The sequence below is a fragment of the Scardinius erythrophthalmus genome (assembly GCF_964197995.2).
Source record: "Scardinius erythrophthalmus genome assembly, chromosome: 15".
Taxonomy (NCBI): Eukaryota; Metazoa; Chordata; class Actinopteri; order Cypriniformes; family Leuciscidae; genus Scardinius; species Scardinius erythrophthalmus.
The window spans coordinates 41,699,066-41,711,645 of record NC_138235.1 but is presented as its reverse complement, the minus strand read 5'-3'; positions in this window follow the sequence as shown (position 1 = coordinate 41,711,645).

Here is a 12,580-nt window from a genome sequence, read left to right as displayed (position 1 = left end):
ATCTGAAGATCAAACACCGCTGTACGATCTCTGGCTGCAACATGATGTTCAGCTCACTGCGCAGCCGCAACCGGCACAGCGCTAACCCCAACCCGCGCCTGCACGCCGCGCTGGAGCATGTGACCCGCAGATTCAGACCTGTCTCCATGGCAACCACCAACACGCGACTGCACGCCGCGCTCGATCATGTGACCCGCGGGCGCATGCCCGTTTCCATGGCAACCACCAACACGCGACTGCACGCCGCGCTTGATCACATGACCCGCGGACGCACGCCCGTTTCCATGGCAACCACCAACACGGTCTCGACCGACCATCGTCAAAGCGTCTGTGAAGCTCACAAAATCTTAGGAGGAGGAGGAGCTACAGGCAACCGTGCAGCCAATCAGAATGGCTGCGGTGATTTGATTTACATGGCGCCTCAAAAGAAGTCGCGGAAGTCCAGCACGCCGCTAAAGTTCAAGCCGGAGGGAAACGATCAGATGACGGGAGAGTTTCCAAGAGTGGATGACGAACGGAAAGAGAGATATCGACATCTGCTAAAGGTCAAAGAGGAGATGTGTGACCCCACCTGTGACTGTAGAGGTCATCGCCATAGCAACCTGTGACACTGTAGAGGTCATCGCCATAGCAACCTGTGACACTGTAGAGGTCATCGCCATAGCAACCTGTGACTGTAGAGATCATCGCCATAGCAACCTGTGACTGTAGAGGTCATCACCACATAGCAACCTGTGACTGTAGAGGTCATCGCCATAGCAACCTGTGACTGTAGAGGTCATCGCCATAGCAACCTGTGACGAGGTCATCGCCATAGCAACCTGTGACACTGTAGAGGTCATCGCCATAGCAACCTGTGACTGTAGAGATCATCGCCATAGCAACCTGTGACTGTAGAGGTCATCACCACATAGCAACCTGTGACTGTAGAGGTCATCGCCATAGCAACCTGTGACTGTAGAGGTCATCACCATAGCAACCTGTGACTGTAGAGGTCATCACCATAGCAACCTGTGACTGTAGAGGTCATCACCACATAGCAACCTGTGACTGTAGAGGTCATCGCCATAGCAACCTGTGACTGTAGAGGTCATCGCCATAGCCAACCTGTGACTGTAGAGATCATCGCCATAGCAACCTGTGACTGTAGAGATCATCGCCATAGCAACCTGTGACACTGTAGAGGTCATCGCCATAGCAACCTGTGACTGTAGAGGTCATCGCCATAGCAACCTGTGACTGTAGAGGTCATCACCATAGCCAACCTGTGACACTGTAGAGATCATCGCCATAGCAACCTGTGACTGTAGAGGTCATCGCCATAGCAACCTGTGACTGTAGAGGTCATCGCCATAGCAACCTGTGACACTGTAGAGGTCATCGCCATAGCAACCTGTGACTGTAGAGATCATCGCCATAGCAACCTGTGACTGTAGAGGTCATCACCACATAGCAACCTGTGACTGTAGAGGTCATCGCCATAGCAACCTGTGACTGTAGAGGTCATCGCCATAGCAACCTGTGACGAGGTCATCGCCATAGCAACCTGTGACACTGTAGAGGTCATCGCCATAGCAACCTGTGACTGTAGAGATCATCGCCATAGCAACCTGTGACTGTAGAGGTCATCACCACATAGCAACCTGTGACTGTAGAGGTCATCGCCATAGCAACCTGTGACTGTAGAGGTCATCACCATAGCAACCTGTGACTGTAGAGGTCATCACCATAGCAACCTGTGACTGTAGAGGTCATCACCACATAGCAACCTGTGACTGTAGAGGTCATCGCCATAGCAACCTGTGACTGTAGAGGTCATCGCCATAGCCAACCTGTGACTGTAGAGATCATCGCCATAGCAACCTGTGACTGTAGAGATCATCGCCATAGCAACCTGTGACACTGTAGAGGTCATCGCCATAGCAACCTGTGACTGTAGAGGTCATCGCCATAGCAACCTGTGACTGTAGAGGTCATCACCATAGCCAACCTGTGACACTGTAGAGATCATCGCCATAGCAACCTGTGACTGTAGAGGTCATCGCCATAGCAACCTGTGACTGTAGAGGTCATCACCATAGCCAACCTGTGACACTGTAGAGATCATCGCCATAGCAACCTGTGACTGTAGAGGTCATCGCCATAGCAACCTGTGACTGTAGAGGTCATCACCATAGCCAAGCTGTGACTGTAGAGGTCATCGCCATAGCAACCTGTGACTGTAGAGGTCATCACCATAGCCAACCTGTGACTGTAGAGATCATCGCCATAGCCAACCTGTGACACTGTAGAGGCCATCGCCATAGCAACCTGTGACTGTAGAGGTCATCGCCATAGCAACCTGTGACTGTAGAGGTCATCACCATAGCCAAGCTGTGACTGTAGAGGTCATCGCCATAGCAACCTGTGACTGTAGAGGTCATCACCATAGCCAACCTGTGACACTGTAGAGGTCATCGCCATAGCAACCTGTGACTGTAGAGGTCATCACCATAGCCAACCTGTGACACTGTAGAGATCATCGCCATAGCAACCTGTGACTGTAGAGGTCATCGCCATAGCAACCTGTGACTGTAGAGGTCATCACCATAGCCAAGCTGTGACTGTAGAGGTCATCGCCATAGCAACCTGTGACTGTAGAGGTCATCACCATAGCCAACCTGTGACTGTAGAGATCATCGCCATAGCCAACCTGTGACACTGTAGAGGTCATCACCATAGCCAACCTGTGACTGTAGAGGTCATCGCCATAGCAACCTGTGACTGTAGAGGTCATCACCATAGCCAAGCTGTGACTGTAGAGGTCATCGCCATAGCAACCTGTGACTGTAGAGGTCATCACCATAGCCAAGCTGTGACTGTAGAGGTCATCACCATAGCCAACCTGTGACTGTAGAGATCATCGCCATAGCAACCTGTGACTGTAGAGGTCATCGCCATAGCCAAGCTGTGACTGTAGAGGTCATCACCATAGCAACCTGTGACACTGTAGAGATCATCGCCATAGCCAACCTGTGACTGTAGAGATCATCGCCATAGCAACCTGTGACACTGTAGAGGTCATCGCCATAGCAACCTGTGACTGTAGAGGTCATCGCCATAGCAACCTGTGACTGTAGAGGTCATCACCATAGCCAAGCTGTGACTGTAGAGATCATCGCCATAGCAACCTGTGACTGTAGAGGTCATCGCCATAGCCAACCTGTGACACTGTAGAGGTCATCGCCATAGCAACCTGTGACTGTAGAGGTCATCGCCATAGCAACCTGTGACTGTAGAGGTCATCACCATAGCCAAGCTGTGACTGTAGAGATCATCGCTATAGCAACCTGTGACTGTAGAGATCATCGCCATAGCCAACCTGTGACTGTAGAGATCATCGCCATAGCCAACCTGTGACACTGTAGAGGTCATCGCCATAGCAACCTGTGACACTGTAGAGATCATCGCCATAGCAACCTGTGACTGTAGAGGTCATCGCCATAGCAACCTGTGACTGACAGCTGGAGATCAGAACCGACTCTGTATTCCTGGTTTTCAACAAAGCATGTTTTTCATAAAAAAATGAAGTGTAGGCCTATTTGTGACCTTGAAACTAAATTTTATAACTTGTAATGCTGATGGCTCAAAATCTTGTAAGACATTTAATGCTGGTTCATGTAAAGTAATAAAGGTTACGGAGATAAGATTGTATTACAAGCTTCAACAATCATGTAAAGATAAAAAATAAGTTCTAACCCAAAATCAACACAAACCTTTAAAATATTCTCTTCTAAAACCCGATCTTTCTCCACTGATGACCATTCAAAATGTATAGAAATATATATTGTATTATTATTTGTACATTTGTCATTTGTTGTATTTTCATCTTAGCTGCGTACAAAAAGTTCGGAACAATGTACATAAACTGAATATAACAAAAGACAATATTTTAAAAAGAAAAAAATATACAGTACTCCAACTATATCTAGTTTTAAAACTCACTTAAACAACTCATCTGTTATCTCAGGCTTTTAATTCTACCGGGTTCTGTTGTTCTTCACTGAATTCTGTGTTTATGTAGAATTTGTTTTATTTCTTCTTTATTTATTTCTATCTATCTTAGTACAACACTCTGGGGAACTGCTGTTGTATTAAATTGTGCTTTATAAAGTAAAAAAAAAAAAAAGAGGAAAGAGTAACATGTTTGTTTTTGTTTCTCTAAAAGATTATTTCACCACTAGAATCTACTGTTTCTTTCTTTTCTTTTTTGCTCACATGTTATTACATGTCTTTTCTCGGCCACAACCACTCGATCAGCACTTTTCCGACCTCCGTGACGTCACGGATTCGCCAGTTCCAGAATGAAAGTGAAACTATGCATCAGGATCCATCGCAGAATGTGAGTCTGTGAGGAAAATTCAGGGAATGTAAACAAATTACACTAAAACCAAGTAAGTATCTCGAGCATCACTCCATATTTAAGGTAATTTGATCTCGATTTAAAAACAACTCAAATGTATTAATTATGGTTGAGTTAGTTTTATGTTCGACATTCGCCGGACCTTCGTTTTCCCTTGCCGGCAGTCTTACAAAGATTTCAATAGCAGGATTAGTTTTAACAGTATGTAGCATTATATCGACATGAAATATTCATTCAAACTCGCCTCTGGATATTTACACTTGAGAATGCTTTGACTGCGCATGTCTGTCAGTTCCACCAACTGCGGTAAACTTATAATCAGCTTTATTTGAAACTAACTTAACATTTAAAAACAAACATGTTCAAATTCCAAAGCTTGTAGCAGACTCCTATTGGTAAGACTGACTTAAGGCCCGTTCACACCAAGCACGATAACTATAAAGATAACGACAAAGATAACTATGCGTCCACACCAACGAACGATAGCGGCCTTTTTATTCTAAGCACGCGCGCGCGCGCCCCATTTTAAATGCGCGAGACCTTTAAATTAGAATGGATTCTGATTGACTGTCAGTGTTTTATCGTTTGACAGCTGAAAAAAATCGTTCTGAAAGTGATCCCAACGATATCGTTCCTCATATCTTTATCGTTATAGTTGTGGTGTGAACTCTGTTATTCTTTAATATGGAGAACGATTTTTAGAATTATATTTTTATCGTTATCTTTATAAAAATATAAAGATTGTCGATAAATCTTTAAATCTTTATATGCGCATTCGACCTGTTGTCGAATGCGCATGCGTCGCGTCTGAACGCGTTGTTGTCTTTGGAGCTCTATCGATTTGATTTATAATTCTTGATTTTACTCTTTAAACTTACTTACAACAAACATTTTCTACTTTTCCTCACTGAGAAGCACTACTGCTCAAACCTCATAGTTACAACGCGGACTGTTGAGCAGACGTGTCTCAAGCCTGTTAGTGATTCTACGCTGGATACTCATAGGTTACTCCCGGGGATCACGGCTGAACGCGTCTTCTCAACACTCACTTACAAACATTTTTCACCTATCGTGCGTCTACTCTACACCCGTACCACTTAAAAGACGGATTATATCTAAGACGCTTGTCAGAAATTAGTATTAATTGATAGCATCACTGGTAGTGTCGTTGCTAACTTACTGTCCATCTGTTAAAATGGCGAATATATCAGATGCAAGTAGTCTACCTTTTGGTGCAGGTGAGGACACATTTGAGCTGCACGCGGTACAGTCTGAGCTGGAAGCTGTTGAGAAACAGATCCACGACCTTTTAGTGAGACAGGCCGAGCTGAGAGACCGGCGTTTAGCTCTTGAAACATCACGCGCTGATGCTCACAAATCAGAGATTAATGTTACTAACCGGCTGACTCCGACCTCGTCTACTCCGTGCGTTACTCGGCATCGGTTCCGAGCGCCAAGGTCGCGATCAGCCATGGTCTCGTTCACTCCGGCTCCAACACGCCACCACGAAGCCTGGATATTTCCGCAGCGGAAGACGCGAGTCAGGTCTAGACCAAGACCCTCTCCGACCCTCCCGGTTTTCGAGTTATCCACACAAAACCGCTTCTCCGCTCTTCGCGAAACAGAACGCGATGCTGTGATCATCGGTGATTCCATTGTTCGGCACGTCCATGCTACATCAGGTAAAAATAAGGTGCACAGTCACTGCTTTCCTGGTGCTCGTGTTTCTGAAATCGCTGCTCGCGTTCCCGAGATTCTGAACGATAACGAGCGCGTCGGAACTTTGGTATTGCACGCGGGAGTGAACGACATCAGGCTGCGCCAGACGGAAGTTCTGAAGAAAGACTTCAGGAATCTGATCGATACGGTACGCAGCACATCGCCTGATATAACGATCATTGTGTCAGGACCGCTTCCCACGTACCGTCTAGGACATGACAAGTTTAGTAGATTATTCGCGCTAAATGAATGGTTAACGTCATGGTGCAATGAGCAGAAACTGCTCTTTGTAAATAATTGGAATCTGTTTTGGGAGCGTCCTAGGCTTTACCGTGCTGATGGCTTACACCCAAGCAGATTCGGATCGGATCTTCTGTCAGATAACATCTCCAAAACGTTAAATACCTTTTGACTAGTAACCAAAAGTCCAAATCATAGTCTCTGCTGCACCAAATTAACTGATATAAATACTAGTGTAGAACATTGCATAGAAACTGTGTCTATTCCTCGCTTAGTGCGATCAAATAATAAATCTACTGCAGGATCTAGGAAAAATCTAATTGTTATTAAAACAGAAAATGTTGCTATTAGTAAACAAAAACAATTTCTAAAGCTAGGTCTTTTAAACATTAGATCACTCACACCTAAGGCAGTTATTGTAAATGAAATAGTCACAGATAATAGCATAGATGTACTTTGCCTTACTGAAACCTGGCTTAAACCAAATGATTATTTCGGTCTAAATGAGTCTACTCCATCAGGATACTCCTATAAGCACGAGCCCCGTCTGATTGGTCGTGGCGGCGGTGTTGCAACAATCTATAGAGATATTCTCAATGTTACTCAGAAAACGGGTTATAAGTTTATTTCATTTGAAGTACTTGTACTAAATGTTACGCTCTTAGATGATAGAAAAACATCCCTATTATCTTTAGCCTTGGCTACCGTATATAGACCACCAGGGCCTTATGCTGATTTCCTAAAAGAATTTGCAAATTTTCTCTCAGATCTATTGGTCAATGTCGATAAAATATTAATTGTTGTTGATTTTAACATACACGTAGATAATCAAAATGATACGTTTGGGGCTGCGTTTATAGACTTATTAAACTCCTTTGGGGTTAAGCAAAACGTTACCGGACCGACTCATCGTTTTAATCATACACTCGATTTAATTATATCACATGGAACCGATCCAACCGATATAGATATCATTCCGCAAAGTGATGATGTAACTGACCATTACATGGTAACTTGCATATTACGTACCCCGGTAATATATCATGCTGCGCCGCGTTATCGATTAGGCAGAACAATCCTTCCATCCACCATAGATCATTTTTCAAATTGCTTATCGGATCTGTCTCAGCTGCTCAGTGAACCCAAACAAACAGATGAACTTGACGAACTAACCAGCACTATGAGCACCGTTCTCTCTGGAAAATGGGATATTGTTGCACCTATGAGACTAAAAAAGGTCAGAGAGAAAATTAAAGCACCATGGTACAACAATACTACTCGTGTTCTAAAGAGAGAAACCCGTAATTTAGAGCGTAAATGGAAACAAACTAATTTAGAGGTTTTTAGAATCGCTTGGAAAGACAGTACGTCACGCTATAAAAAGGCCCTAAAAGCGGCCAGGGCTGAGCATCTCCGCAAACTAATAGAAAATAACCAAAACAATCCTAGGTTCTTATTTAACACCGTGGCTAGACTAACAAATAAACAAGCGTCACCTGAACAAAATATTCCGTTACAGTTTAGTAGTAATGATTTCATGAATTTTTTCACTGAGAAAATAGAAAACATCAGATCCACAATTGTAAACGTTCAATCTTCAACCGCGCCTTATAATTCAGCCTCGATTATCACCCCGCAAGAACAATTACAGTGCTTTACAACTATAGAACAAAAAGAGTTAAATAAATTTATCATTTCCTCTAAAACAACAACATGTTTATTAGATCCCATACCAACTAAACTATTGAAAGAAGTGTTACCTATAGTGGAAGAGCCTCTCCTCAATATTATTAACTCGTCTTTATCTTTAGGTCATGTTCCAAGAACATTTAAATTGGCAGTTATAAAACCACTAATTAAGAAACCACAATTAGACCCAAATAACCTAGCAAATTATAGACCCATTTCAAATCTTCCTTTTATGTCCAAAATATTAGAAAAAGTTGTGTCTGCCCAACTGGGCTCTTTCTTGCAAGAAAATGACACCTATGAAAAGTTTCAGTCTGGGTTCAGGCCGCATCATAGCACTGAAACTGCGCTCGTTAAAATCACAAATGATTTACTCTTAGCTTCTGACCAAGGCTGTATCTCAATACTAGTTTTACTTGATCTTAGTGCTGCGTTCGATACTATAGATCACACAATACTCTTAGATCGGCTACAAAACTATACCGGTGTTCAAGGACAAGCATTAAGCTGGTTCAGATCATACCTATCTGACCGCTACCATTTTGTCTATTTAAACGGAGAAAAATCGATCATAACTCCAGTAAACTATGGAGTGCCGCAAGGATCTGTGTTAGGCCCTCTATTATTCTCAATATATATGCTGCCACTTGGAAATATTATAAGGAAACATGGAATTAGTTTCCATTGTTATGCTGATGACACTCAACTATATATTTCATCACGGCCGGATGAAAACGCTAAATTATCCAAATTGACAGAGTGTGTTAAAGATATAAAAGATTGGATGACGCACAATTTTCTTTTATTAAATCCAGATAAGACAGAGGTAATACTTATCGGTTCAAAAAACCGCCCACAAAACCTCCTTCAATACAACTTTAACATAGTAGGGTGTCCTGTTACTTTATCCTCTACAGTAAAAGACCTGGGTGTTATATTAGATTGTAACTTGTCTTTTGAAAATCATATTTCATATGTTACAAAAACAGCCTTTTTTCACCTTAGAAATATTGCTAAATTACGTAACATGCTATCTGTTTCTGATGCAGAAAAGCTAGTTCATGCATTCATGACCTCGAGACTAGATTACTGTAATGCTTTATTAGCTGGTTGTCCTGCATCCTCAATAAACAAGCTACAGTTAGTCCAAAATGCCGCCGCTAGAGTTCTTACTAGATCAAGAAAGTTTGACCATATAACACCAATTTTATCATCACTACATTGGTTACCTATAAAGTTCCGTATTAATTACAAGGTATTGCTACTGACTTATAAAGCCCTAAACGGCTTAGCTCCAGTTTATTTAACGGATCTTCTATCGCCCTATAATCCATCGCGCTCTTTAAGATCACTAAATTCGAGGCTTCTGGTCATACCTAGGATATCCAGATCCACCAAAGGAGGGAGAGCATTTTCACATTTAGCACCAAAACTCTGGAATAGCCTTCCTGATACTGTTCGTTGCTCAGATTCGCTCTCCCAGTTTAAAACTAGATTAAAGACGCATCTCTTCAGCCAGGCATTCATATAATATTTTAATCTTACAGTTAAATCCGGTCTCTACTTCATAAACGCCAGAGGAGAACTGGCCCCCGACTGAGCCTGGGTTCTCCCAAGGTTTTTTTTTTTCTCCATTAGGTCACCTAATGGAGTTTTTCGGTTCCTTGCCACTGTTGCCTTTGGCTTGCTCAGTTGGGGATACTTAATTTGATTAATCGATTCAACAGTGCTATTGATCTGCATTACCAAACGTGGATGTTTTACACCAGAAACATACACTGATGTACTATTTTATTTAATACTGTGAAGCTGCTTTGATACAATCTGTATTGTGAAAAGCGCTATATAAATAAAGTTGACTTGACTTGACTTGACTATAGTTATCGTCCTTGGTGTGAACGGGCCTTTAAAAAAATGCACATTGGTCAGAGATTTGTAGCTCTGTGATTATAAAACCTGACGACAACCTTCAGAATATGGGTAAAAGTATTTTGGTGAGTTACATAATTAAAAAAGTTTTTTTGTACTGTACAAGTGAGATATTGGCAGAAGGTCATACAGTAAGTCAGACTGCCCACTAGCCATTCACAATAACCTTGTAAAAATCATTTATTGGAATTAATTATTGGACATTTATATTTTTGGACTGTGAGTGGAATTTGCAGATGGCCTCTTTAGCAATATCAAACCTAAAACTAACTTTACTGCACTCCTGAAGCGGCAGCTTTCCACTACATAAATGTCCTTGCCCCCCCTAGAAATATAGATGCCCCTCCGATTTATGTGAAAATTTGAGAAGATTTACAGGCCATAAGATTTTTTTACCAGCCATGAAACATAGATTAATCCTTATTAAAGTTACAAAAGATATTCAGTCACGAGCAGTGATTTTTCTTCGTCTTTTGTTGATTGATTAACATTAAAAACACAGGTTCTGTCGTTTAACTGCACATATCCAGTATACTAATACACATGCGTTTTCTTTCTCAACTCTTTATGTTCTCTTCAGTGACTTAACTGACTATGTTTACAAGGATACTTGCCCAGACAGGCATTTTGACAATTTTGTTAGAATATGTCTGTTCAAGTGCAAGAGGACGTTGTTACGACCACTAGGGGTTGGCCGCAACAGGAAAAGGAAGAGAGTCACACTACCAGACACGAATAATATGAGTTTTATTTACCATGAAGGATAAGCATCAGGGGCATACAAGGGCAAAATAACAAACAAAACAATCTTCTTTTAGAGCCTAAATGACCTTAAGCAAAAGAAAGAAAAAATGCAAATACAGTTTAACTTACCTAACTCCCTTACCCATAAACAAAGTGAAAAAGAGATACAAATAAATTGGCGTCAAACCCCCTACATCCCTTAATCTGGTAAAAATTTATATGCAAGAATATTTACACACTTATTTATAAAGTATCAGGTTGACAAGTTAGAATCGGAATCCAAGGCGTAGTCAATCAGGCAGTAGACAGATATAGAGAATACCAGAAGTAGGATTACATTCAACAAACTCTCGCTCACAGTTTCACTAAACACTAATAATCTCTCTGGCACGACACTCTTACTCAATTAAATAATGGCGAAACGAACAAAGGTGAAGAGAAGCACAATCAAATGGTACGAACGCTAAGCACAATGGCATAAAGCACAAAGTCAGCGAGGCATCCATTGTGTGTTAGGAGTGGTCCTTATATCCGGGTCAGGTGCATAGCAGGTCCTCCACAGGTTAACAGAGGTAACACCCATCTGAAACACAAACTTGTCTACACAGAGAGAGAGAGAGAGAGAGGGAGAGAGAGACACACACCCACACACAAGGACAATTGATACAAACACACAAAATATCTCAGGGTCCTAACAACGCGAAAGAGACCAATTCAGGATACGAATTGCGTTCCCTTCCACGTCTTGCACTTGAATGTTTAAATTGGCAAGTCATTGTTAGAATTCATAAAAATGTTACCAGCCAATTGGCTATTGACACTTTTCATATACTCACCAACACTCATTCAGTGATTATTTTAGGCCCTGGGTCAAGCCATTTACTTTACCTGAGCTGTTGAATTAAATACGCTATAAACCCGCGCTTATTCAAGGACGTGCATTTATTGCATGGATATACTGTATATATACACCTCCAAAGGGCATTGCGTAATTCTAAATCTGGTATCTGGTATAATGTTTATTGTCAGGCTCCATTAGAGTAAGTGCGTGTCAGGCCGAGTGTGTTCTCCCAATGCTGAGACAGAATCATTTCTAAGAGCAAATGTCTGTTAGTTTGTTGACAGGAATGCAGAGGAAACCATGGACTCCAGGAAGAGGTGACGACAAGCAATCATACAACATTACATAATTTTAACTTCATATGAATGTCCGCACACTGATAGATTGCAATTAGATTGATTAGTATTTACATTTTTTACAACATTTATTATTAAATCAACATGTTAAAGGTGATTTTAATCTTAGCATTTACTAATACAATATTAAAATCAAAAGTTGTATTTGTTAACATAAGTTAATGCACTGTGAAATAACATTAACAAATTACACTAACGTTGACAAAGGTGGTTTAATAATATAAAGGACATTATTAAAATAATAAAATATTAAACATTGCTTACTGTTAGTTCATGTTAATTATACAATAACTGTTAACAATGAGATTTTATTGTAAAGTGTGACCTTTATTTTTGACGCTCTGATTAAAACATCAGCCACTTATTTTCCAAGAACTTGTTTTTTAGAAATTAAATAAAATTTAGAAATATCTTATCTGTCTAAATATTTAAATACCTTATTACATTACATTATTGTGGCAGATGTTCAACAACTTTGGTTTAGATCAGTGAATCTCAAGCTTTTTGACGCCAAGGCTCCTCATGGTCAAAGAGACAATATTTCAATATTCAATCAAAATTTTAATAACTGAATATCCTTCAGGATTTAGACATTTTACTACCCATGAATTTACATAATATTTTTACAGTTTTTTTTAAGTTATGTTTTACTCACAAACA